Below are 27,651 nucleotides of genomic sequence, written 5' to 3' on the forward strand. Positions count from 1 at the left end.
GGCCCAGATTTGCTCTGCTTTAGAAGCCCAGACTATTTGGGAGGGACTATTTTTGAAATTATTAATTGAACTGTGCTACAAATTGGCTGAACACTGCCCTGAAATCCAAACAGGATGGCAGGCAGTATAGAAATGTTTTCAATAAAGTGCAGTTCCATAGGGGTAATGTAAACCATTGCCCCCTTTATTTTATTTTTAAAACTGATTTGCCACCCCGTACCACTGGCCTGCTTTTGACCTTCACTTTCTCCCATGATGCTGACATCCTTTGCCCTGGTTTGGTCCAGGCCTGGGGTTGCTGATTGTATTTTTCTCTCTCTCCCTTTCTCTAGCATTGCATTCCTGCAGCCTTCCTCATCCAGCCCCTCACTCATCTTCCTTCTCTCTCTCTCTCTCTCTCTCTCTCTCTCTCTCTCTCTCTCTCTCTCTTCCTCCCAAGTGACTATAAGCAGGCTGGTCGTCATGCTGGTACTCACAGCTGCAACCCATCTGCTTTGATTGAATGCTGACATTGATGAGACAGGTTCGCTGTTTGAAGCATCCTCCTTTTGCTTGCACTGGCTGCGGCAAGACGAGGGGTGGGGGTGGGCTCTCACTATTAATGGAAGCGGCTGGAACTTTGAGGTGCAGAGGGCGAAAGGTGTGTGGGAAGGGGAGGGGTAGGTTTGCAAAAGAAGCAGAATTGCACTTCCAGTCCTATTGGAATAGTATTTCCTCAAATCCTTGACACTGGCTTGTGCAACCCACTCCCCAATCCACAGGGAAGAACAATAGCATGAAAGCATGGATGCCCAATGATGCTAGGTAAGGTCATGCCAATTCTTACCTGTTGGCCGAGATCACTGTGTTGGGTTGGGCTGTCACCTGTTCCATGCCTGTGCTGCTTTGCTGGGACACCTGGCGCCTTGGCCCCAGCTGCAGGCTGAACATGGCCCGCCCCTGACACCTGGGATCATTCTGAACATGGAAAGGTCCCTTGAAACACACCTGGCCCACTGGACAGACAGAACAACAGATGCAATATGGCAGCCAGGAATAAGGCACCAGCAGCAAAACACCGAGATCAGCAGGAGCTCTGGGGCAGGCATAGGCAAACTCGGCCCTCCAGATGTTTTGGGACTACAACTTCCATCATCCCTGGCTAACAGGACCAGTGGTTAGGGATGATGGGAGTTGTAGTCCCAAAACATCTGGAGGGCCTATGCCTGCTCAGGGGGCTTATTGATCAGAAATGCAAGGCACTTTTGCAGTGGTTTCAAGAGAGGGAGCAAATGTGTGCTAGTTCAGGGATGGGGAACCGCAGGCCCGGCAGGAAGGCAAATGCAGCCCTCTAGGCCTTTCTAGCAGACCCAGCCCACCTATGAAGAAGCAGCTGGTCACTAAACCTTACAATAAAATGTAGACATCCATGATGATATAAAACAAGACACATGTTTATGGAATATCTCTGGCAGAGAGGAAAACACAGCCACTTTTAGTTCGTAAGGGTATTACTTATATCTTCACTGTGCTCAACAGAAATTTAGGTACAGTTTCTGTAAAGAAGAAAAACATAATATCCAGATGATCTTCTAGGATACAAAGTGGTGGCCAGTCTAATCAACATCCCACTATGTTCTTTTTCACATGGGTGTGACATAGCCATGTGGGTGAATGATTGGCAGTACACCAAAGCAGTTCATTCTTTTTTTAAAAAAAACCACTTTAAAGATATGTGCTGAAACATCCCCCCCTCCCATCTAACCACTACTGCATGAATATTAAAAGGCCTATTTTGGAAGAAAAGGGGGAAAAAACTAGGTAAAAAATTACTTTAGCACGAATGAAGATCAACTAAAAATGTAAGAACCAAAATGGCGCTCCCTGTCAAAGTTTAGAGGTGTAGGGCTAGGTTTACACTCCGAAACCAGGGCTCTTCAAAAAGGCAGAAGAGCTGTGCTAAGATGACTCACACCTATGGCATCTGTACTTTTCAAACGGGTCAGATTTTCAGAGGTCTCAAAAGAGGCAGAAAAACTGCAGGGGAGCCACAGGGGAAAGATCTGATGATGTGAGGTTGATGTTCCATTAAAAAAATGAAAGCGGCTGTGTACACCCATTTACTTTCCATCCAGAGCCCTCCTGCCGCTGGTTTGGGTGGTGCATAAAACTACGTTAAGCAACAATCCACATCTATCCTGTGGCTTCTTACGCAGCACTGCGTTTTGATGCATCCCCCCCCCCCATACTTCAATCGGAATTGAGGAAAAGAACCACCTAGCTGCATTTTAAGGCGGTCATGTGTGCACAGCCAGAGTGAACTGAGAGTGGTCATTCCACAGTAAACACCTATTAAGGAAGTTTCCCCAGAAGCACATTGCAAGGTGGGACTATGCACAAAAAGAGGGGAGAGGTGCTTCCAGATGAGAGTTTAATAAGCAAACAGGACATTCAGATATCGCAAATGGCTCCTCAGCAGCAAGCTTCTTCTTTCTTCCTCTCCCCCACCCCCATTGAATTTTTCCTGGAAATGGTAAATCCAGATTAAACAGGGAGGAAATACAGGCTGGCGTTGCAGTGCCAACAACATCAGGTGGACATGGAGAAAACTTGCATGCACAAGGAACACTGGTCCCTTGATCCGTGTCCACCTGAATTAAACAGGGTGGTGTGGTGTCAGGCTTGGAGAATTCTATCCCTCCTCCGGTGGCAGCTCAAAGCAGGAAAGAACAAAGAGAGTCCTTAGTAATGAGTTTATTCAAACATCACGTTGAGAGGCAAAGGAATCCAGTCTGTCTCCCATAATGGCGTTGCTCCAACTGAGCTCCTCCCCCCTCCCTTCCTAGCAGCAGCACTTCCCCTTACGGTGGCCGCCAGGGGCTAATTGTGTCTGAGTCCTTTGCTCTTCCACTTTCAATGCGTGCCAGGTTCTAGGAGAAGGGGGTCAGAAATGCTCTCCACTGATAACGGGTCAGCTGGCTGCTCTGTCTCTGTCCCCACCTTCTCTCCTACCAACACCTCCCAACTTTTCTGTTCGCCTGTCTCTGAGCTGTGACCTTCCTCAAACCACTGCTGTAATTCAATACTCCCTTCCTCTTCTCTGGGAGTGTCAGGAGAAGGGTGTGTGTGATCCCCACCATTCCTCCTCCCCTTCAGTCCAGGTGGATACAGGCTACCATGTTAATACCAGTGACATTATAATGGATGACACACACACACACACACACACACACACACACACAACCATTGCATGCATGAGCAGCATTGATCCTGCAATAAACACCCTTCTAGAAGAACCCTTTACCCCATAGGTTCAACAGGTTCCATCCATGGCCAGTGTCGGGGTGGGCATCCACTCTCTGACAGTGGTAGCCTGGTCCTCACCCACAAGCATATGGTAGCGGGCAACATGTCTCTGTGTACACCCACATGACGTAAGAACCCTCCTCTCACACACGTTTCCCAACCACCAGAATGATGGGCATGGTCCCAAGGTATGGTTTGAAGGCAGCTGAGGAGGCCACCTTGCAGATCTAGGACTGGCCAATGTCTGGATGGGTGCTTGTGAATCACCTTGGATTCTCCAATGGGAGAAAGGTGGGATTATAAATGTAAGTGAATAATTAATTGCAAATAGCATTTTGCTCCTGAATTATTTGCTATTTACCAGAAACAACTGAGCTCCTCTGCCTAGGGATGGGAATCTTCTTGCTCTCAATAGGCTCCATCAGTTTCAAAACAGGAATCACATGGTATCATCCATTCAGCCAACTGGGCTTTCTACCTTTACACACTTCTTTGCTTCCATTTGGTCGATGGTGTTTTTTTCTTTCCTTTGCTCAAGAAGGAGGCTTCTCCAGCATATGGTGCCTCTTCTGCTAGCTGCCTTCCAATTTTCCAAGCTACAGATTGCAATAGAAAATAAATACATAAATGGAATAGCTCTGGTTGTATATGAGAGAGCAGGTCTGCAAATAGACAGTGGCCAATACAGTGGTACCTCGAGTTACAAACGCCTCAGGTTACAAACGCTTCAGGTTACAAACTCCGCTAACCTGGAAGAGTTACCTTGAGTTGAGAACTTTGCCCCAGGATGAGAATGGAAATTGTGTGCTGGCTGTACAGCGGCAGCAAGAGGCCCCATTAGCAAAAGCATGCCTCTAGTTAAGAACAGTTTCAGGTTAAGAACGGACCTCCGGAACGAAATAAGTTCGTAACTAGAGGTACCACTGTAGAAGAATGAGAGGCAAAAAAAGAGAGATCACTTTGAAATGAGTTGGATGCATCTCCGTCAGCTCTCATCGCCCTCTCCCTCTCTTCCCTTCCACGCTCCGTAGTTCATCCGATGAGCAAAATCCATGGGGTCCTATGCCAACACTCTTGAGCTCAGAGTGGGAAGGGGATTTGGCTGCTTGTAAGTCCAATGGGCGCCAATTACATTTGGAAGAGCACCACGGAAAGGTGGGAGTAGCAAGAAGAACGCTAAAGGTCTCAGTCATGAAAGATCAAGTGGGGTTTGACTCATCTGTGCTTCCTGCTCCTCGGCCCACCTATCCAGTATACACACAGATGAGAAACCCTGGCATGGCTTCCTGAAGTAAACTGATGGCTCTGGTTCTTTGTGATGTTCCTGATTGGGTCTGGTCTGTTGTAGGTCTCATATTGTGGAGCCCTCAGTTACACACACAGGTATCCACATACCTACATGCAAATAACAAAAGCCAGTTCCCAGAATTCCATGACACTCTTTGTTCAAGGACTGGAACCCCAGATGGAGATATGCAAATAGGGATGAGCTGCATTCTCAGTGCTGGGGTCGTCAAGGGCAGGAAACAGGTTCCACTCTTTCCTCTTGATGCTAAGGCTGTGCACACATAATGGGCCTAATAGTAATAATTAAAATTTGTATACCACCCTTCATTCAAAGATCCTAGGGCGGTTCACAAGACACAGCTAGGTTGCTCTTTTTCTTAATTTGGATTGAAGTTGGTTTGGGGTGTGTGTGGAATGCATCAGAACACAGTATTGCATGACAGACTTCCACTGGTCCTGCCACTTTCTCCCAGGAAAAGCTGCTCTTTGTCACTGAACCGGAGCAAAGTTCAGCTGGGTTTTCTGTGAATTGACATTTGCTCCGATTCAGCACTAAAGAGTGGATTTTCCCCAGGGAAAGCATGGGACAAGCTGAAAACCATTTAGGCCCATGCTTTCCAGGTATGGGACAAGCAGAAGCGTGGATGAGCCCGTAGCCTTGGTTTTTTTAGTCTGGGCTGAACTAGAAGCTGAAGAGAAACACAAGAAGTCTGACTTGCATTGTGTGTTGAACACAACGCTATGGCTTTGAGGGTCCCTCTAGAAACCTAACAGAGGAAGCAAGATCTGTTGGAGTGCAAATGCTGCGAGACCTTCCATTCTAGGCTCAGGTTGTATATATGTGTAAATAAAGCCATTTATCCTAAAGATACCACAGTCTCCTCTCTAGTGACCTTTATTCCAAGGAAATTAAATGATGGGTAAGCATTGGAACCCCTGGAGTCTCTCACCACCTTGAGACTGGGATGTATGCAACCATGTCAATTTCTACTATGTCAGACTTTGTCCATCTAGTTCAGTATTTTCTACTCTAGCAGTGGCTCAGCCTGGGGTCTTGTGCAGGGAAATTCCACATCATGTGCTACCTGATCTTTTAAACTGGAGATGGGCATGGAACCTTCTTGATGCAGAACTCAGTTCTACCACTGAGTGATGACCTCCCACACGGGCCATTGGTTCTCCAAACTTCATGCTGCAACCTCAGCTCTACTTTCCTGCACCCCCTACCTCCTTTCCACTTCCAACTCTGCAGTTACTCAACCAGCCTCCTGATCTCTCTGCTCACTATTCTTCCTACCTCCCTTCCAACCCAATTGCTTGGCCCAAACATCCTGACTACTGCATGCCCCATCTTTATCCTTCTCTCCTTTTCAGTGAGATAACACACAGCCCCTCTGGTCCCTCAGTCCTGTGCGAGTTTGCCTGCAATAAACAACCAAATGTTCACGTTGCTTACAGAGCTTGCAGTGTAGAGCAGCACCCTATCACTGAACCTTGCCCTCTCCCCGTGCAATTTGAATGTTTGTGAATATTCAGGGTCATCTCAACAATTCAGCTGTTGGTTACATAAATGTGCACAGAGACAAGCAACACTTGCCAGTTTTGAATGGTGAATATTTTCACCCAAATATGTGATATTCACAGATTTCGTTCTTTGGAGAGCTGGACCCTCTTAATCCTTTCGTCTTTTCCTGGCTCCTCGCAAGCTTTGTCCCTGCCCTATCCTTCCCCTCTGTTCCTTGTTGACAAAAGGGCACAGACTGCCATCGGTAGCTTATTTCTTGCTTGTGTGTGTGTTTGTGTGTGTGTGTAACTTGAAACCCAGGAGGTGACTAAACCCGTTTCCTGTTCTAAGCTCCCTGAATATCTCTGGAGCTTCCATTGCAAAGTTAACATCTGTTATTTCAGCTGTAATCCCATTAATATGGCAACAATCTCGTCAAGCACTGAGAGAGCACAGAAAAATAAGACGTGTGTGTGTGTTGGGTGCACACTATATTCGCCCTCACATACAGGCAGACGGAACCAGTTTTACAAGATCCCAGTCCCCTCCCCATCTTACGCTTACTTCAACTTCCTCACTGGATTGATTTTGCACATAATCTTCTGAATGTATTCAGGGGGATCTACAGATCTGCATGAGCTGTGCCAACAAACTGCAGAGGCCATCCCATAAATCAGGCTCTTTCTACTTTCATTTGAAGTTTCTAGATCTCATGGGATGAATGAAGTGGGAGGAATTTGAAATTACACGATCAGTTTCGCTTTCTACTGCAGCTAGGAGGGGATGGATGAAACACACTAGAACACCCCCCCCCCCAAAAAAAAACTCTGCTCAAAATTTCTCTTCAGAACATACCACAGATATTCCCATGATATTCAGATATCTGTCGAAGCTGATACTTGAACAAATGCTTGAATAACTGACATACACTGGCAGTATGTGATTCTGATAAAGGTTTCTTATTTGATATTTGACAGCAAGAGTGCTGGATTTATACTGGAGAGACCCAGTTTTCACTCAGATATGAAACTGAATTTGGCATGGATCAGACAACCATCTCACCATGGATTAGGTGACAGAGAATGAATAATGGAGAGTCTTCAACTTACACATTCTCTTCCCCACATCTCCCCCTTTACACCTGAGAAGAGGGAAACAAAACCTTCTGCTTTCATTTTAGAACACAGCTCAGCCAAATGGCACCAGAGGCTTCATTGCTACAATGAAAATAGACAGCTTCTGTAAGTGAGTCAAGCTGTATACTGCTAGAGTAGACAAAACAAAACTTATTTAGAAATGGACACCAATCAGTAGAGTGGAGACGATCCCTTACTCACTCTGGAACATAATGACAGGGCTTCTCCTCTGGGCTGGTTCAAGTATGTATATACTTTCCTCAGCAGATGTGTGTAAGACCAAGGTAGGACATGCATTTGTAAATGAGACATCACAGATGTAGTACCATAGAGGAAAGTTTTTATTATTGCAAGCTGCCTCGAGTTTGTTTTTTGAAAGACAGTGGGGGTTATTGTTCAGGCTGGGGGAGTTAATTCTCTTTAGTTAAAATAAAAAACAAATATATGTTTAAAACTAAATCTCCAAGCTCAATGGTAGCTGAAATGCTATACTCTCCAATAAAGTCAGGTACACAGTCGGCTGCCAGTTATCAACAGCAGTTGCATTGAGTGGCAAGAAATCAAATGGTGGACATGTCAACGTGTGGAGGAAAACCTTAAACATGTAACACAGTTTCCAAAAACAGACCAGAGGTAATAGTACGTCACCCGTTTGGTTGGAAGTCGCCCAGAGTGGCTGAGGAAGCCCAGCCAGATGGGTGGGGTATAAATAATAAATTATTATTATTATTATTATTATTATTATTATTATCCAGCAGAGCTTTACTTGTGCTAAATGAGCGTAATGGTCACAAATCCAAATACAGTCAGGATTGGCACAGTCCATAAGAAATCCAGTTGCAGCACTTACAAAAACTAATAAACTTATAACAAGACTAAACCTTAACACTAAGCATACTATGTACAGAACACCACACCAGAAGGAAGAGAGATAGAAAGAGAAAGTAAAACCCAGGCTCCTTCTGGCCTATATTTATAGTCAGCATGACCTTAACTGAAGAGATAAGAGAACTAGTTCAAATCAGCTTCCCAGAAGATATAACCCAAACAATCATGACCCTTCTGCCTGCTTCTCAGAGAAGCTTCTAGTAGCTTCTAGAATCCTCTTGTATTAATCAGAACAGGAAAGATCTCCAAACATCAGATCAATACTTTCTGCACTAAGAAATGCAAACTGACAGGACGGGCACCTGCCAACCCGCCCTCTGAGCATGCACAAAATACACCCATTGCCCTTTTTCTAGGAAATGTCATCCCTTTGATTTCCCCAGGGCTGTAGCAAAGGCCTCGGACAATTGCTTCAACACGAAGAACATAAATGGCGATGGTCAGCAATTTAAGCCAGTTCAACCCTCTCCTTCCAAACCAAAAAAGGTCAGCTGAATTAGCTCTGACCCCAGGTCCATTCAATTCGGTATCACCCATCATGCATTAAAGCAGAGGCCAGCTGTGTGCCAGATGTCCAAAGAGGGACACTGAGCCCACCATAGCACAGCAGCAGATGTTGGTCCTCCGTGACAGTCTCATCTGTTCTAATCCCTTAAGATTGGCTTAAACCTCAAATCGGTTTTTAATTAATTATTTTAAAACTGTTATATCAACAGCATTCATTATTCCAGCTTGGGAGGTGGTGGTGGTGAAGGATAAAGTCCACATATCAGATGTAGCTGGGGGATGAGAGGAAGACAAGGAACGGTCAAGTGTACCATTTCTCTCCCCCCAACTCCAAAGGCCAAGATCTGTGCATGCACCAGAGTGTTCATGTGCATGTGGGTTACAGAGATCCAATTTCCCCATGGTTTCCTTTGGTACGCATTCATCTGTACACTCGACTTTCAATTGAACTCTTCCTCAGTCCCAATGTTTCTCTGTCCCACACTGTTTAATATCATCATTTACTTACTGCTTTTATATCCCACCTTTGTATCCAAGGAGCTTAGGGTGGCCTACATGGTTCTATTTTTCTAGAAAGAGAGGTGCTGGAACTCACCATGAACACCTCCCTCGTTCTCTTCAAATGGCAACAGTGCCCACCTGAGAGGTGCTGGAACTGAGTTTTCCAGTGAGTTCTGGCCGAAAAAGAAGCCCTGGTTCTCCCCGCCTCATTTAACCTCCACAGGCTGAGTGGCAGTGATTGGTCCAAGGTCACCCAGGGAGCGTCATGGCCAAGTGTGGATTCGGACCCTGGTCTCCTAGGTCTTAGTCCAACACTCTAGCCATCACAGCACATGCCATCATCCCCCTGCAGTCTGAAGTTTGACAGCCTGGACACAAGCAGCCCTGAGACCCTCCAGATTGTGTGTGTATATACATGCACACGGACACTTATATGTCTTGCAGGTCTGCAGGTCATTGCCACAATATTTTAATTTATTTATTTATTTTCATTTCTATACCACCCTATACCCGAAGGTCTCAGGGCGGTTCATAATAGCGCATTGGTGCTGGATTTATGCTGGACAGTCCACACCTTGTTCTGCTTTAGTTGCCCTGCAATCTTTTCCCCATGTAACTGCATTATTTCCTCCTGGAGAGAAACACTTGTGCTATATAGTGCAACAAAAGCGGAAACAACCAAACCCGACGTTTGTGGTATAAACAGTTGCAAGATTTCAGCAGGGCATGCACCGCTTGGAAACAGAGGAGTAGTAGTCCAACCTGAAACTTTTGCAGGCTCGAACAGTGTTGAAAGCAAGGTCGCGCACAACCAACCCAGCACAAATCATCATGGATGTCTTACCCCCCACCGGAAAATTTCTGGAGGGGTGACTTCTCAGGGAGAAGTGGGTCAGAGTGACTAAGCCAAAGCCCTAGAAAGCAGAATTCACCCAGGAAGAAAGCAAGAGGTGACTCAGTCCTTTTGCCTGCTCCTAATTAAACTCCACAGGACTATAAATCTTTCTGCCAGCCCCCATAACCCCCATCATAAAGTAATTGAGAGAAAGAGAAACATATACAACTTTCAAATAATTACATTAACCTGGCTTCCCCTTTGATTACTGCAGCAATTAAGCCTATTTAAAGTTAGAGCCGGTCAGATTAGTCCAGGAGATGCAATACGATCCTGGCCCCCTCCCCGCAAAAAGAGCAAATGAACTCCTGCCAAATTAATCACATTTCCCGCTCCAAACAGATGTGACAATAATCCTAATTCTGATCCTTTTTGGTGGCAGGAATCTGGAGCTAGGCACCCCGAGACACCACTGCATCGGACAGATGTCACGAAAGGCTGGCGGATGGGCGGGGTAGGGGGAAATCAGGTGACTTTCTCCGGTGGGTTTTAGGAGGATACCATTCCTGCAAGAAAGGCTCACACCCAATGAAGAAAAAGGAACTTCAAAATAGCCTTCCTTAACGTTCCATGTTCAAAGCCATGTAAGCTAGTTAAAGTCAGTCTCTTGCAGGCCTCGTGAACAGCGCCAGGGGTCTTGGAACACCACTAAACTTATTTTCTTCAGCTAAACCCAGTGTCTGGCTTGACAGAGGACAGTTTTCTATCCGAGGGGCCGACAGAGCAAAGTCCTCTGTTTGAAGGGCCGGTGGGGCAGAAGGCAAGGAGGACAGCAGTACTGGAGCCCACGGCCAATGACAGTGTGAAGCTGCCTCTCACCTGTTGGCAGCACCTGGCTGCCAGACTGAGGAGGCACACAGGAGGTTTACCTGGTGACACTCTCCTCCTCGATGGTGAGCCGTGATGTGTTTCTATAACTGTAATTATCATAAAAACTGGTGTATGCAAAACATATGCTAATCCGTGTCCTCTTCTGGCCTTTCTTTCGGCAAATCCTTTCTTCCGCTTTGGGTGATGTGGCTAGCAGCGCTGTCAAAACCAGGGCTGCATTGTAAAAATCACAGGCGGTGCCCGAGACCAGGCCACGGATGGTGGCTGAGGGCAGCCACACGTGAAACCTTCCCTGTCTGGAAGCACCCCAAGGAACAACACCGTACCCATTCCCTGTTCCCAAACGCATACATCCTGCAAATAATTTCCGGCCAATCAGTACGATTTCTGTGCCTTTGCTTGGTTTTCTTCCAACAGTGCATGTTTTGAACTAGAATGTTAGAAGACTCTTTATTATTATTATTTTTTTAAAAGTCAAAGTCTAGACTCTTTTGTAACTTGCCCTGCCATGCCACCTTTTGAAGGAACTGTTGAGTGTCTGAATGAATTGTCTGGAGCCTTGGTCTGATTGCAGGCAAAGGCCAGCCCCACAGCTAGAGATGTTATTTATCTGCCTGTTGCATTTACACCCCACTGTTTGTCCTCCAAAGGAGCTCAAGTTGGACTGCATGGTTCTCCCTGCCCCCATTTAATCCCCACAACAACCCTGTGAGGTAGGTTAGGCTGAGAGGCATGCGGCAAGTATTGAGAGGGAAGTAGCTGGCGTTGGGTTAAGGCAGTCAATATGGCGGCCTAGGCTGTAGGTACACAGAAGGTCTTATAGCTTTATAGTCAGAAGTGGCGTGGGATTGGCTCCCTGAAATCACCTGATTCCATGGGCCAAGAGGATTGTGGGCTTTGGTGTTAATGCTCTTGACTTGGGCTGCCTGCATTTCTAGGTCAGTGGCTCCAGTTGCATAGGAAGCAGAGAATTGGGTGCCCAATGGACAGGACTCTTAGCTGACATCTCCTTGCGCCTGACACAACCTCAAGAGCAGGGCATCTTTCAGACATCATGTCCGCAACCAGCTCTGACACAGAAGTCCCTGTTTGTGAGCTGAGGTGGTGACATTGTGCCAGACCAGAGTGCCCTTGGACTTTTATGCGTATTGAATTTGAACACCCACCTCCCCCCCCCCCCCAATAAAGGCCAGGAAGGAGCCCTGCTGGCGATAGTGTGCAGAACACAATGTATGCAGAGTTCTCTGCACACACCATTAGCCATCACACAGCTGCCTCTGTTGTGTGGTACTGGCAGCTTAGCAGAAACCAAACAAAATGAAGCCTAAAAAAAGCCAAATTAGAAGGATATCTGTTCAGATTTTTGCAAGCAAATGCTAGGAGGAAGAACTCGCTTGAAATTTGCGTCTGCAAAAATTCAGCTCCGTTCTATCCCTAAAGCCAATCATTCAGTACCGATGACAAATGGGGGGGGGGCGGAGCAAGCTATCTTTTTATGAACCTTGGTTTCAAACCACATTTTCTTGTATCTCTGGGCTCTATACACACACTGGAAAATGAGGCTGGCTAATGTACTCACCCATACCAGAGGCCTTTGACTGCTACCAGATATGATTAGGAGTTCCTGATTATTTTCTGGCCCTCCACTGCATAAATCTCTCATTCCTCAAATGCAGCCCCAAACGACTAAGGTTCAAGCCCAGAAGCTTTTCAGTGCTGGGCCTTATGCCGAGCTGAAAATCATTGACAGGGGAGTCCTTCTTCCTAACAGAGGGTTAATTAGGTCTGTGGGAAATGCACTCTGCACATGCTTTGAAGCCCTCTTTTCCTTATGATTACTTCATATTGCATTTTTCAGACCCAGGGCTGGCTCCATTGGGTAGCAAGGTAGGTCAAAGGGCTCATCTCTCCAACTCCATAACTCATTCTCACTCTGAATGCTCAGGGAGGTCAGAAAAAGCAGGAGAGAATTTGGAGAGAGTCCACTGAGAATATCTTGTCCTCAGCTCCACAAAACTGGGAATCTGGCACTCATGTGGCACAAATAAGGAAGCTTGACATGGGCATATCAAGTCAGGGCTTATTCTGGGCGCTCTAATGGACATCAAACCTGTAGGAAAAAATGAAGCAAAATCCTGACGAATCCAATTTCACAAAGCTGGCCTCCTTCCACTCAGACTGCCGGCTCCTCGAGGGCAAATTGCTGAGTAGACAGGGAGGTTGTATGAATTTTCAGAAGGCCTGGGAGGTCTCAATCTGTTATCATTGTGTTGCGGTTGGAGGTTTCCTCTTTGGGAAGCTTCATCTTCCAAGCAACCTTGGAGAATCTCTTTTGGCTGATTCTTCTCCTTCCTTCCCCTCCCTCCACGCACCCCAAAATCACAAACTGCTTCTTGCCCGCCCTGCCCCATTTTTAGAAGTATTGTTCAGTGAAGAATGCTTGGTGGTTACAAGAGGGAAGGTTCTCTGCCACCCACCCCAGTTATTCAAATAAACACAACTGGTGAGGTGCTGGGGGGGGGGGGGACACGAGGACAAGGCAGAAGAACCCTACCAGGCAATTTCTTAGAGAAAGCAGTTACAAAAAGATTAGGAAAGAGGAGGGAGGAGAGAAAAAGACGGGGGGAGGGGGAGAAGAGAAAGAGAGAGAGAGAGAATGAGAATAAAAGGTTATTCACATCTTTCAAAGGTACCTCAGGGAGCATTTGCCGCAAATGTCTATTGGCGCTTTTTTATTAAAGTTGCCAAAAAAATTGTGTTAGCTAATGGATTCTTAATTCTGTCGGAAAATGGGCGCAGGAAAATTATGCTATTCATCTTGTATTGGTTCGAAATCACATCTGACATCTAATCGATCATGGTGCGCAACATTAACTCTTTGGATTGGGACCAACTTTCTCTCTTCTCTGCCCACCCCACCTCCTCCTCCTCCCCACCTCCTTGCTGTGTTCTCCCCTCCCTCTCTCTTTGTGTGCTATGTGTAAGCCTCTCAGTTTAACTGCTTCACTGCTGCTGTTTTGCACCCATCCAAAGGTTCTTTTTAAAAAGTTTTTTTTTTAATTAAAAAAACCTGGTATGTGCCTTGTGCTCTGTGTGTGCGCACGCTCTCGTTCCGCAGCATTATTTTCATTCCTCATTTGCCGACAGATTGTGATGTTGCGTTATCATCAATTCTCCCCCTCCACCCCTTTTTGATGCACATTTGAACTTCTATCTTCCTCCTCATCAATGCTCCTCCTTTGACCTTTACTTGACCTTGTGCCCTCCATTCTTCCCTACAAGGAGAGACAACAGAGAAAACAGACTGGCATCCTTCCTTGAACAGGATGCTAGGTTTGTTTCTCCCCTACCTCTTCAATTCCAGGACCATAAAATCCCCTACCCCAGCAAGAGGCACTGCTCTTCTCTCTGTTAAATAATTATTGTTATTTTCAGGGCTTTTTTTCAGCTGGAATTCACTGGAGCTCAGTTCCAGCACCTCTCAGGTGGGCACCATTGCCATTATAAAAGAACAAGGGGTGTTCTGGGGAGTTCTGGCACCTCTTTATCTAGAAAGTAACTGCCATTATTATTATTATTATTATTATTATTATTACTTCTATACCTAAATAATGTACATTTTATCTTAAGCATTTTGCACTGTGTGACGCATTCACAGTCAATTCAGCTTTAAAAAACTTAGTTGTACTTCAACAAACCTCTTGTCCTCTCAGTCAGACTCTTCTGCCCTCCTTTTCAATGGATGCACTGAAGAGGCAACTGTAGTCTATATGATATATATGTATATTACATTATATATGTAATAAATATATGTATATTACATTATTAGAAGTAAAGAAAGGGGAACAAAGAAATATTTTGCTATGCTAGTTTGTTATAATCTTTGAAAGGGCAGATCCAATTGCATCTGGGGTCATTCACTACTGTATTCTAATTTACTATAGGATTTGGGGCAATTTGCAGGGGTCAATAACCAAGAAGACCCTGCTTTTTCGTATCAATGTATTGGGAAGCAAGAGCTTCCCTTTACTGAGGTAGGGGAGACAAACATCCCTTGGTTTACCCGCTCCTTTTAAAATAAAAGGACAAAGATTTATTTCTTTATATTTTCTTGGTGTCCAAATAGCAACTCCCAAGTGCAGTAAAGATTATAATAAGAAACCAGATTGTGGACAACTATCTGCCCTTTACTGCTACCCTCAAATTTGCCACCTGAGGTGGTCGGTCTCACTTTACCCAATGGCAGGATTGGCCCTGTGATCATCATATGTTACATCACAAAATTATTGGGTGTGGCCTCTGAGTCACATGATTCAGCTACCTTGCTGAAGTTAAGCAGAAGGACTCAGTCTGGACAGGGCTTGGCTAGGAGATCAAGTGGGTAATCTATATGTGCCGTCCTGAATGGTAGGAGTATTGAAGAAAGGCAGGAGTATTGAAGTATTTAATTAATTACAACAACAATATATAATAGCTGCCCACGACCCAGAACCACAATCCACATGACAATCACAACAGCAATAAATATCCTGTCTCTTGGGGTGGGTAAATAACCTCCCCGCCCCCCCAGCCACAAATTACTTTGGTTTGTGCGAAATGCGCTATGTTTGCAACAGAAGCAGAGCATCGTCAGAAGGCCTGTAGAAATCCAATGCTTTGCACAGTAAATGGATTGTGGAGAAATGATCACTGGGTCTTCTCTCTCCCAAATAAATCTGATCCTGGAATGGCTGCTCTGAAATCTCTTTGTAAAAGGTGAAGCAAAACAAATTCGCTGTGCAAAAATATCCCCTCCTCTAAGGTTTTTGCATTTCCTTAATGAGCATTGGTGGCTGGTGGCTACTAGTTATTGCCCAGATCTCTCCAGGTGAGGTGGGAGCTGAGAGGAGAAACAGCCTGGGCAGTTGGAATGAAGCCAGCAAAGAAGATAGAAGTCCCCCCCCCCCTCTATATATATACATGCATGCACGCTGCAGCTGGCTGACAGGAAGGAGCCATTACTCTGAGGGCATGATGTTTGCTTTTAGGGGGAAACGAATGGTACCTGAAGATTAGCCGTGTCTGCCTGCACGCTTCCCTGCTTCCTTATGTGCAGCCTGCATATTTGTAAATAAACAGATGGCATGAAAATGCCATTTAATCCCTGGTATTTTCTTCTCCCAAGGTAACTGACCATGTAAGAAAACACCTTTCCCCCTCAACCCCAAAACTTTCCATTGCTCGACAAAAGCAGGGCGTGCAAAACAAGATAAAAGCAGCAGCAGCAGCAGCAGTCAGTGGGTAGAGCAGGATAGTTTCTAAAAGGCACAGCTGCTCAGCATCCAAGGGGACCAGAGCTGCCATTACCATTGTGTGCAACCCATTCATCTGGCATCCACGCGAAGGAGGTGAGAGAATCCTCTTCCGCAATCTGGAGGGGGTGATGATGGTACATTTTCAGCCCTCCGATCTAAACCCAGATTCAGCCGCTTCTGGACACCGTTTTCATGGTCACACCAAGGCTGCGATCCTACAAGCACATTGTACCTGGGAAGAAGTCTCATGGATCTCAGTGGGCCTTGCTTCTGAGTAGACACAGAACCACAGAATTGCAGAGTTGGAAGGGACCACGAGGGTCATCCCTGACATGCTTGGGATGAGCACCGCAAGTGTCTTACTCTCTTCTCCTCCATCCCCCTTCTCCTTTTCTTCCTTTTTTTTCCTTTGCAAGATGTCTCTTGCAGTGTCTGCATGTAGTGCAATGGGGGGGGGGCGGCGGTTTGAGGTGGCAAAATAAATAAATAAAGGGAGGCCTTATGGTGCCCGCCGAACTGAACTCCGAGGTGCCTAAAGGCAAATGTTAATGCAACAGCAACTCTGAGAAGGAGAAATCTAAATGAGTGAAGAGGGGCAGCTACAGCCATATGTCAGGAAGGCTCAGGATGCATTGGGGGGGGGGAGTGGGAGTGGGGGGGTTAGGGTGGGTGGGCTCTGACTTCCGCCAAGCAAGCTGGGCTTCGTCGCCATGGCAGAGCACTACGGGAGCCAGCCTCTGACAGAAACAGATACACGTGGCTCAGCGATAGTGGTGGCTGGTTTGTTTGAGCAAGTGGGGCACACTGCCTCACTCACCTCAGTTGGCCCTTGGCCAGCCCCCTCACCTGCTCTGCCCTCTTCCCGACATCTAGTCCAGGGGATAACACACAGACTCTCCAGGTGTCCCTATTCTCCAGGGACAGTCCCAGATTTAAAGAAGCCATCCCCGTTTCTGATACAATCCTGGAACATGCCGCTATTCCTTAAAGGTAAAGGGACCCCTAACCATTAGGTCCAGTTGTGGCCGACTCTGGGGTTGCGGCGCTCATCTCGCTTTATTGGCCGAGGGAGCGGGCATACAGCTTCCGGGTCATGTGGCCAGCATGACTAAGCCGCTTCTGGCGAACCAGAGCAGCGCATGGAAATGCCGTTTACCTTCCCACTGGAGCGGTACCTATTTATCTACTTGCACTTTGACGTACCTTCGAACTGCTAGGTTGGCAGGAGCAGGGACTGAGCAATGGGAGCTCACCCTGTCCGGGGATTCGAACTGCTGACCTTCTGATCAGCAAGTCCTAGGCTCTGTGGTTTAACCCACAGTGCCACTTGCGTCCCCCACTATTCCTTAGGATGCCCCTATTTTCATCAGAGAAATGTTGGAGGGAATGGAGGACCCCCAAGCCAAGGAGATAAGTAACTGTACACCTTTAGAAGACACCTGAAGGCAGCCCTAGATAGAAAGGTTAAAAAAAAAGTTTAAAGTTTTGTTAAGTTTTCATTTATGCAGGAAGCCACCCAGAGTGGCTGGGGCAATCCAGTCAGATGGGCGGGGTATAAATAAAACGATAACAACAGCAGCAACAAAAATATTCAACAGGTGCAACTTTGACTGCTAAGGTAGAGGGAAATGACACCTATTGAATTTCTTCTAAACACACAGCTGTCAAAGGCACAGGAGCCTCTAGGAGGGTTGTGGTTCCCTGGTCACAACTCATTTTCTGAATGATCTCAGAAACCATTCATTCATTTCTCAGGTGTGAGCACCGAGGGCAGCTCACTGAATTCTGCCAGATATCTGCCGGGGGCTCACCCACGCAATCCTTCAGCACACCTGTTTGCTTTTGCAACGGGGATTTTAAAAATAACAACTCCAGTCGCAGACTCTCAACGGTTGACTTAGGAACACCTGCTTTTAAAAATAAATAAATAAACCAGTCAAAGCCATAGCAGTTGAAACCAGTGGGCGCTGTGAGTATCTTTTTGGGTACTTACAAGGAAAGTTCTGCCAGCTTGCCAATTCTATTGCACTGGAAGAGGAAGAGGACTGGCAACAGGAAATCACATTATAGCACTATGCGAACATCATTTGTGGAACTCAAAACCACAAGATATAGCGATGAGGACCAGTGGTTTACACTCCTTTCTCGGGGATTAGGCCAATTCATGCAGCAAAAGGCAACTGGCAGCTATTCACCATGCAGAACTTCCAGGTCTAGGTTAAGACAGTCTGCTTTTGAATACCAGTCACTGTGGCTCAGATTGTGTGTGGTCTTCATGCCCTGCCTATGAGCCTCACAGAAGCATCTGCTTGGGCACTGTGGAAAGCAGGATGCTGGGCGAGACGAACCTTTGGTCTGATCCAGCAGGCCTCTCGAGTTCTCCAGACCAGGAGAAGCAGAATGAATTATGCAAGGCAAAATGTGTGCTTGAGCTGCATAATTTATAACGGTGGCAGAATCCCGCGTTTCTCGAAGCAGAGTTTGGGTTACCTCGATTCATGGTTCAGGTGGCTGACCCAGCTCATAACTGCTCTCAGGTCCTATCCGACCCCCATAGGGATGAGCGCTGGCCCACAGGTGGGCTTTGCGTAGCCAGGTGAAAAAGAGGGCAGGGCTCCTGCACTTTGAGTGCTCGTGCAGTAGAGGGCGCTTCAGCGAGAGCCGCATGTCACAGAAAACTTAACTTGCTGCAAATTCTCTCTTCTGCACAAGTCTTAAAGCGGTCCTTGCTTGCTTTTGCATCTGAATGGCAACCAGTGATTTCACAGAACCATAGAGCAATTAGCAATATTTGTTGCATTGCCACACCAACCTCAGTCTGCCTTCAGCCAGCTTCCACCTGCCTCCCTTTCTACTCACAGCCAACCCCGAGGGCAGGGGCTTCCTCCTCCTCAGTCCCTGTGGAACTCAGCAGGGAGGAGGATAGAGATGGAACTCGAATGAGTTGGCCTCGCCTGTCATTGGTTCTGGCTCCCCCTACTGTTCGCCTCCCTGCCTTCTGCCCTACCAGGTCGCCAGCCACCACTGACTTGGAATCAACTTGGAATTTTTCCTTCTCCCAGAAGGCACAAATGGTATTGAAAGCACAATAACTGCCCTGATAGCATCACAAGCACAAAGCCTGACTGGTGTCTGGTGTGGTCCAAAGAGTGGGAAATCCCACATTATTATTATTATTTTAATTAAGTGCGGAAGTACCCTAATCCCACTTATCTGACAGAAATGCCCATTGGATTCAATGGGACATGGTTAGAATGGCATCCTACATAATGAAGACTCTGATGGGACTTACTTCTGAGTAGACACACAGATGAATGCTCGCTTAGGCAGGCACACGCTTACCTCAGAGTAAGCTCTATTGCAAACCATCGCTTTTGAAAGGAAAAGTATAGGACTGCAGTGTTAATGGGTTGGGGATAATAGAAAAGGAATTGAAGACATGGAATCTATTGCTGGGAGTGAGTGGGTAGGAAACATAGCAAACCACCCAAACCACAACATGTATAACCAATCCCAACAGTCACTGAAAGGGCAGTGCTTTCGGCAGTCAGACACCTGCTCAAGAGGAATGGTCTGAGTGGCAGCAGAGCTCAGTCTCAGGTGATGTCTCTGGAATGGGCAGTCCAGCCAAGTAGGTAGCTCCAAGGTCATGGTAGAACTCTTTGCAAGTCCTTGGCTGTGCATTCACTGCCAGTGCTGGGTGTTTAATCCGTGTTCACACAGAATGCATATGTATGTTGTACTTTGTAATAAAATACAGTTGTACCTTGGATCCTGAACACCTTGGTACTCGTCCGTTTTGTCTCCCAAATGCCGCAAAACCCAGAAGTGACTGTTCTGGTTTCCGAACGTTCTTTTGGAACCTGAACGTCTGACGGGGCTTCTTGCAGCCAATTGGAAGCTGCGCCTTGGTTTCCGAACATTTTGGAAGTCGAACAGACTTCCAGAATGCATTGACTTCTGAGGTACCAGTGTTGTTTCTCAAGCCAGCTTCACACTGATTGGAGTTCTTAAGCAATTCCTAATTTGTCTCTGACCAAGGTGTGAGCACCTTCGCATGGGTGGGGTGGGGGAAAAGATACTGTCAACACCCCCCCCCGAGGGGTGTGCACATCCAGATATGAATCTGACACTAAACAAAACCATGCCAATGTGAACCTGAACCCCAGAGCAGTTTGGGGTTACACACTGTAACTTTGCTTCTAAACCCAGCCGTTTAGAAGTTGTAGTTCTGCTGGTTTCTTGGGGATCTATTTTCAAATACGCCTGGACAGCTCAGTTGGTTAGACCATGGTGTTGAGAACGCCAAGGTTGCAGGTTCGATCCCCATATGGGACGGCTGTAAGTTCCTGCCTTGCAGGAGTTCGGACTAAACAATCCTCAGGGTCCCTTCCAACTGTACAACTTTATGATTCTATAACCCTCACTTCTGAATGAACCCTATGTTCATAAGCCACTATGGCAGGGCTTTCCTCTGAAAGCATGGTCAAGGTTACTGAATGACTAGAAGTCAAAATCAAGCAATTAAAAAAACAACAACAACACCCCAAAAATCTATTTAGAGTTCCCTAATCACATTTCCAGTGCAGTTGCATGTTAGCAGCAAAAACAACAGGACTCCATGGCACTTTGAAGACCAGAACATTGACTGCGCCATAAGTGTTTAATCAAGATTAAAAATTCTTCTCCCAGACCAAATAAAGATATTGCCATCTTTTGCATAAGAAAACAGTAGGGTATTTTTTAATTCCAAAACACACACACACACACACACAGAGAGAGAGAGAGAGAGAGAGAGAGAGAGAAAGAGAGAACTAGTTTTCATTAAAATCAGTCTGAGACAGGGTTGCCAGCTGACCGTAAAGAAATGCCTGCTTCTGTTCTTTTCAACAACAATTGGAGTGACAGTAACCAGGAGTTGTTCTTTGTGATTTGGAGACAAAATATCCTCACCAGTGTTAATATCGGCAGGTCAAACTGCTTTAAAGGCACCCTCCTTTTCCTCTTCATCCAATAATAAAACACCTAACATTTTAAAAAGTGCTGTACACATATTAAAATATCAGGCCATTCCTGCCCACAGGCTTGCAATCTAATAGAAATTAGATGTGTTTAAAAGCTGGCAACTCTAGTCTGGAATAAGGGATTTTCTGGCCTGGCTATTGCATCTTTAATGGCAGTCTGATATGCACCAACACAACAAGCAGGTTTAGCTGCATGCATAAGAAAAGGAAAAGTTTAATTTGCAAAATTGCTGCACCACATCAGGGTGCTGTTGAGAGCAGCAGAGCAGGGCCTGCAAAAAAAGGTTGGTGACTGTAGCCTGGGAAGAGAGGGCACCTGGAATCTTGCTTGAGGGTTCTGTGGGGCAAACACTTGCCTGCACTTGGGTCCATTGGCCACTAGGGGGATTCAAAGATGTTTTAAAAGGGACCCTAGGGATTTCGCATTCTTATGGAAAGAGATAAGAGAGCTGCTAAGCCGATCATTGCAAATATCATATGATCAGTGATTTTTTTCTTTAAAAAAAATGTTTAGGGGTACTGTCATTTTCCTACTCATATTGAAATACTGCCCCTCAATGAGGCCAAACTTAAGATTCACAAAATGTTTCGGGGTATGGGTACCCCTGCGTACCCCCCAGAAAAAAGCACTGCATGTGATTTTAAGGCGTTCTTACTTTTAAAAGGAAAACATCCTGTTAAAATACAGTGGTACCTCGGGTTAAGTACTTAATTCGTTCCGGAGGTCCGTACTTAACATGAAACTGTTCTTAACCTGAAGCACCACTTTAGCTAATGGGGCCTCCTGCTGCCGCCGCGCCACCGGAGCCCAATTTCTGTTCTTATCCTGAAGCAAAGTTCTTAACCTGAAGCACTATTTCTGGGTTAGCGGAGTCTGTAACCTGAAGCGTATATAACCTGAAGCGTCTGTAACCTGAAGCATATGTAACCCAAGGTACCACTGTACTGCTGCTTTTCACAATGAAGCTCTTTTAAAAAAAGAAAGAAAAAAGAAGAAGAAGAAGAGTTTGGATTTGATATCCCGCCTTTCACTCCCTTTAAGGAGTCTCAAAGCGGCTAACATTCTCCTTTCCCTTCCTCCCCCACAACAAACACTCTGTGAGGTGAGTGGGGCTGAGAGACTTCAAAGAAGTGTGACTGGCCCAAGGTCACCCAGCAGCTGCATGTGGAGGAGTGGAGACACGAACCCGGTTCCCCAGATTACAAGACTACCGCTCCTAACCACTACACCACACTGGCTCTCACTGAACTTCCATCACCCTTCCCCACAGCATGGCTGAAAAATGCCAGGATTTTATGTCATAGAGGGACGCTACAGAGAAAGAGAGACTGTGAGAGAGCAGCAGTTTCATTTCTAAATTCACTTAAGTCAGATCTACAGAGACATGGTATACCCACATTTCAAAATTAATTAAAAGTTACTGTGTTAAAAAGTCAGCTTCCATGTGACAAATGTCTCCAGCCCCAGAGAATTAATGCTTCGCAGATCACTCATTGTACTAAGATCCAGCGACTGCACACTGCACAGCGATGATAAACCTTTTTACCTGTATAGAACTCAGGGCAAGCTGAAAAAAGGGGGATCCCATGTCTGAAAGATTTGTCTGTGTGTGCACGCACACATAAATCCATATGTACACCAAACGAAAACCAGAAGGGAAGGTTTTTCCCATGGGGGGGGGGGGAAGCTTTCAAACACACAACACCCACACCTGAAATGGTTCAGTCTGAAATCCTTTCCTATGTGATTCTCTTTCTTGATTAAGTGCACTTCCCACCAAGTTTTCTTCTGGATATGCTCCCTACCACAGGATGTGCAGAAAACGGCAACAAAGGCCACACTCATACCATGAATTTAAAGCCCCACAGTGCCACTTTAAACAATTGTGGCGTCCCCCAAAGAATTCTGGGAGCTGCAGTTTGTTAAGGCTGCTGAGAGTTGTGAGAAGGCCCCTGTTCACCCCACACAGATACAATTTCCAGAGTTCCCTGTAAAGAGGGGTTGATTGTTCAACCACTCGGGGAATTGTACCTCGCTGAGGGAAATAGCGAGCTCCTGACAACTCTCTGTCAGCACCCTTAATAAACTTGAAGCCCTCAGGGTCTTTTACTATGTGTAGACTGAGGTGGTGTGTTACAGTATGCTAGTGAAATGCGTTGTTTTAATATTCAAAATGGAGGCTCAGGGCCGGCCCAAACATGAGGCAGGCTGAGGTAGCTGCTTCAGACGGTAGAAGCCCTGCCACCAGCATTGCCAGCAGAGAAGTGGTGGCGTCGGCTTCCGGTGAGATATCATGAGGTCTTGCAGAAATCTCAAAAGTCACTGCTTTGTGGGCCTCACTGTGCAACCCAGGTAAAGGAGGCTTTGGTGAGGGTGGGGCAGTACCTTCGCATTTTGCCTCAGGTGGTGAAACAGAATGCACCACCCCTGCCGAAGCTTTCCTGCCCCATCCTTGGTCCTCTAGCCCTAAACAAGAAGCCCGCAACTGCCTCTGACGTTGCCTCTCCCTTCTCCTTGTTGCTAGAAGAGCACATCTTTATAGACTGTGATAGAGGCTTTAATTACTTAGTTTGGCAGGGCGAGAAACCTTCGTGCTGGCGAGCTACGGCTCTCTGAGCTGAGCTGGGGACGGGAGACAGACAGCCTTGAGCCCCAGCTGCATGCTTCGCCGTTGACGTAATGTTGAAGATTTTTCAAATGTGTGTCAGAAAGAGAAAATGGACCTGTGGTTTGGTGCACCTTTAAAAAAAAAATGTCAAGAAGGGAAAAAAAGGAGGGAATCTGGCAGCTGCAGGTGTGCTTGTTCATTTGTTTAAAATATCAATGCTGTTATTGCTATGCACACACACACACCACCACCACCACCACCACCACCATCATCATCATTATTAAAAAAGAATGAAATTGTCAAAGCTACGCTGTAGGCAGCAGTACCCAAAAACTGGACCTGGGATGGGAATTTCCCATCTTGTTCCCTAGTGAAACAACCTGGGAAGGTACAGCTATGTTGATCAGGCAATGACAGAAATATTCTAGTATATTACAGAAGTGGTTTAAGTGTTCGTATATGGCCCACCTGGTGAATCTAGAGGCATCACAAAGCCTGCCAATCACAGACACCTGGAATCCAACATCTTCAGCAGGTGTGTGTGGACCTCTCTGGACTGGTGTTGTCTGCAGGGTTTATTCTGCAGCATGCCATTAATGCAGTAGAATGCATTAGTGGCGGATTTATAAAGGCCCGTCAACCCCACATTACAGTGGTACCTTGGTTTAAGAACAGCTTATTTTATGAACAACTTGGATTAAGAATGCTGCAAACCTGGAAGTAGGTGTTTTGGTTTGTGAACTTTGCCTTGGAAGCAGAACATGTTTCACTTCCTGTTGAGTGTGTTCCATTTGTAAATTGAGTCCCCCACTGCTAGGGAAAGCATGCCTTGGTTTAAAAATGTTTTGGTTTAAGAACGGACTTCTGGAATGGATTAAGTTCGTAAACCAAGCTACCACTGTATTTTGCTTTATCCTGCAATTATTGCTATCTGGAGGACTGCCTGGAACTTTTGTGGTATAGAAAGTTACAGGATTTCAGCAGGAAGTTAGGGAGCATTCATTTACTGTACTGCTTGCGAACTCTGTTCTGGAAGATGCTGGGAGGTTCCTTAAACACTTCTCAAGATGTCCCTCAAGAAAAGTATCAATAATGATGGGAAAGCAGCCAGTTTGGCTTCTCCAAGGACAGCCTTCAGGGGAGTTTGGGGTATTTCGAGGTCACACACATGGTATATTGAAGGTAGGAGAAAACTAGGTCCTCCTAGGATCTCTCCAGTTCACAAGGATTTTGTGGCAAGTGGTCAGGTGTGCCTCAATAGACATGGTGATGTGGAAAGTGTTCCCAGAAGGTGGAAAGACTGAGAAACATTGATGTGCTCTACCTATCTGCTGCCCCATTTGAGGAGTGGGGAATGTGTGGACCTCCTGATGCTGATGGTCTTCAGACTCAGCCGGCATGGCCAAGAGTGAGGGATGATGGGAGTTGCAGCCAGCAGCATCTGGAAGCTCACAGGCTCCCCATCCCTGCTCCATTCCATCCTTCCAAGAAGGGATGTCCTTCTTGGCCTTAGTTGACTTGTCCCAGACTCACCCTGAGACAAGAGAGAGGCCAAACCATGAGACCAGCCCTTGACCATTCTCATGAGTCTTTAGCTTCCATGTTGGCCTCCTCTTTAGCCAAACCAAACCAAACCAAACCAAACCAAACCAAACCAAACCAAACCAAACCATGTTCCTCTCTTGCGAGGGAGCCATGTCCACAAAGGTGCCAAGGAAGATTTTGTGGAAGCTGCTGTTCCACGCTTTCCCTCCTACCCCCTACCCCCCCATTGGTAGCTGCTGAGGCCCCACTGTGTGAGAGCTACTGAAGGAATCAATCATCCTAATGAAACTGCGGCCTGCCATGCGTGCCGGCTCACCGTGGGAGCACCGAGGACTGGAACCGGTGCCAGCATTTCCAGACGGTTCAGAGATGCTGGGCCCAAAGCACGCCTGAGAAGGAGGCGGCTGATGGAATATGAATAACTTTATTTGTGCCATGGCAACTGTACCTTGGCGACACTGAAATTCAGCTGGCACGGTTGTACACGGGAGTCTTTAAAGATATCGATACACGGCTTTGGAAACCAGGAGCAGAATGGGCCAGTTAGGGCCACTAAGAGAGTGTTGTACTGATAAGGCTGTTATCAAGACTGACAATCACAGTGGGGAGGAATGGCAGCAAAAGCTGGTCCATTAGGGCAAATGGAGCACTGACCTCGGCCAGCCACCATCTGCCTGCGTCCTGTCTTACAACAAATCAGGTGCGGCGCTGCCTTCCATTGGCTCCATCTCCACCTACTGCTGGTCTCCTCTCCTTCTACCCTATGAGATCCCATGGAGCAGCAACCACCATTGAGGAATGGTGCCCATCAAAAGGCAAACTAGCAGAGAGTCCCTATTTGCCCTGTGGCGTCCTGCCGGGTTCCAACCAGCCCTGCATGTTATTTAATATTGTTATGTACTGAGTTGAATAGGATCCAAACTGTAGCAGTCTGATTGGTCCTAGAACAATAGGATCCAAAAGGCAGCAGTCTGATTGGTCCTAGAACAATAGGATTCAGAATGCAGCAGTCTGATTGGTCCTAGAACAATGCAGCAGTATGATTGGTTGGCAGGAACCACCCAATCCTGCTCCAGATAGAAGTGAATCCACAACCTGATTGGCTTACAGTAGAATTCCAGAATTAGCCAATCATGTGCAGCCCATTGTGTAAATAATGTATATAAAGCAGATACTGTGAGGGGACATTTATTCATTCCTCCTCACCACTATGAGCTGAATAAAGAGCATGAAATCACTTTGCGACTCTGAGTATATTTCAAATATCTATCTGAAGCCGCTGGTAGATGTCATCAAGAGACTGGGAGTTAAGTGTCGTCAATAGGCAGATGACACCCAGCCATCTCCCTCTCTCTGTTTAATCTGAATTAGTAGAAGCAGCTGCATGCCCTCTGTATCAGTATTGAACTTTATTTCGGCCGCAGACCAGCATAAGATAAAATATACAGTAAAACTGAACACATAAGACAGGTAAGGGATAAAAACTAGTAATTAAAAGGTGATGATATCATACACACTTAAAAAGACAGAAAACAAGGACAAACGGTTAAAAGCAACTATAACGGAGGGAGTGTGAAGGAGTGTTTTGGTCCTAAAATACACTCCAAGTGCCCCTATTTTCCAGGGACAGTCCCGGAATTACAGAAGCTGTCCCAGTTTCTGGTTTGATCCCAGAATGTCCCAGTTTTCCCTTTTTCTTCCCCTCCACGTCTCAGAGAACAATTAAAAGTGGTGTCTGTGTGTAGATGCAAAAATGGAGTCCTGTTTATCCTGGAAATAAAATACCCACACCAAATGAAGAAAACGGTGTTGCTGGCATCCGAAGCCCTTCCTACGATTTTGAAAGAACACATCACCAGTCCACTTTAAATTCTTTAACTGCAATGCAAAGAGGTGCTTAGAGGCGGTGATAGGCTGGATGTGGGCCAATGAACTGCAGCGGAACCCTGAGCAGACAAAAGTATTGTGCGTCCTGAGTCCTCAACTCTGGGAGATAGGGAGACATCATGTTTTGGGTGGGGTTGCTCATCTTCAGAAGGAGCAGGTCTGCATCTTGGGAGATGCTCCTGGATTCAAGACTTTTCACTGGAGGCTCAGGTGGCCTAGACGGCTAGGAGTGCCTTTTCCCAGCCCCGGCTCGTTCGCCAGCTACAACCCCTTTTGGACCGAGATGATTTGGCCACCGTACCCTATGCTCTAGCGGCTTCCAGACTGAATTATTGCAATGAGCTTTGAGTGGGGCTGGCTATGAAGACGACTCAGAAACTGCAATGGGTCTGAAAAGGAGTGGCCAGATTACTACTGGCTGGCATTCTCTTTAGAACTCACACAACCCGTCTTTTAAA

The 27,651-nt window shown here is 46.3% G+C and overlaps 1 long non-coding RNA gene across 1 annotated transcript in view; it reads right to left on the reverse strand.

The window, feature by feature from the left end:
* Positions 1-2,680: 2,680 nt before the first annotated feature.
* The window catches only part of LOC308461448, a 57,704-nt gene continuing 32,733 nt past the window's right edge, over positions 2,681-27,651 (reverse strand). The window contains exon 3 of the long non-coding RNA XR_013978898.1: positions 2,681-3,881. This is a non-coding gene — a long non-coding RNA (uncharacterized lncRNA). The remainder of the gene's footprint in view (positions 3,882-27,651) is intronic.

The sequence above is a fragment of the Podarcis pityusensis genome, assembly GCF_964106645.2.
Source record: "Podarcis pityusensis genome assembly, chromosome: 13".
In the NCBI taxonomy this organism is placed as follows: Eukaryota; Metazoa; Chordata; class Lepidosauria; order Squamata; family Lacertidae; genus Podarcis; species Podarcis pityusensis.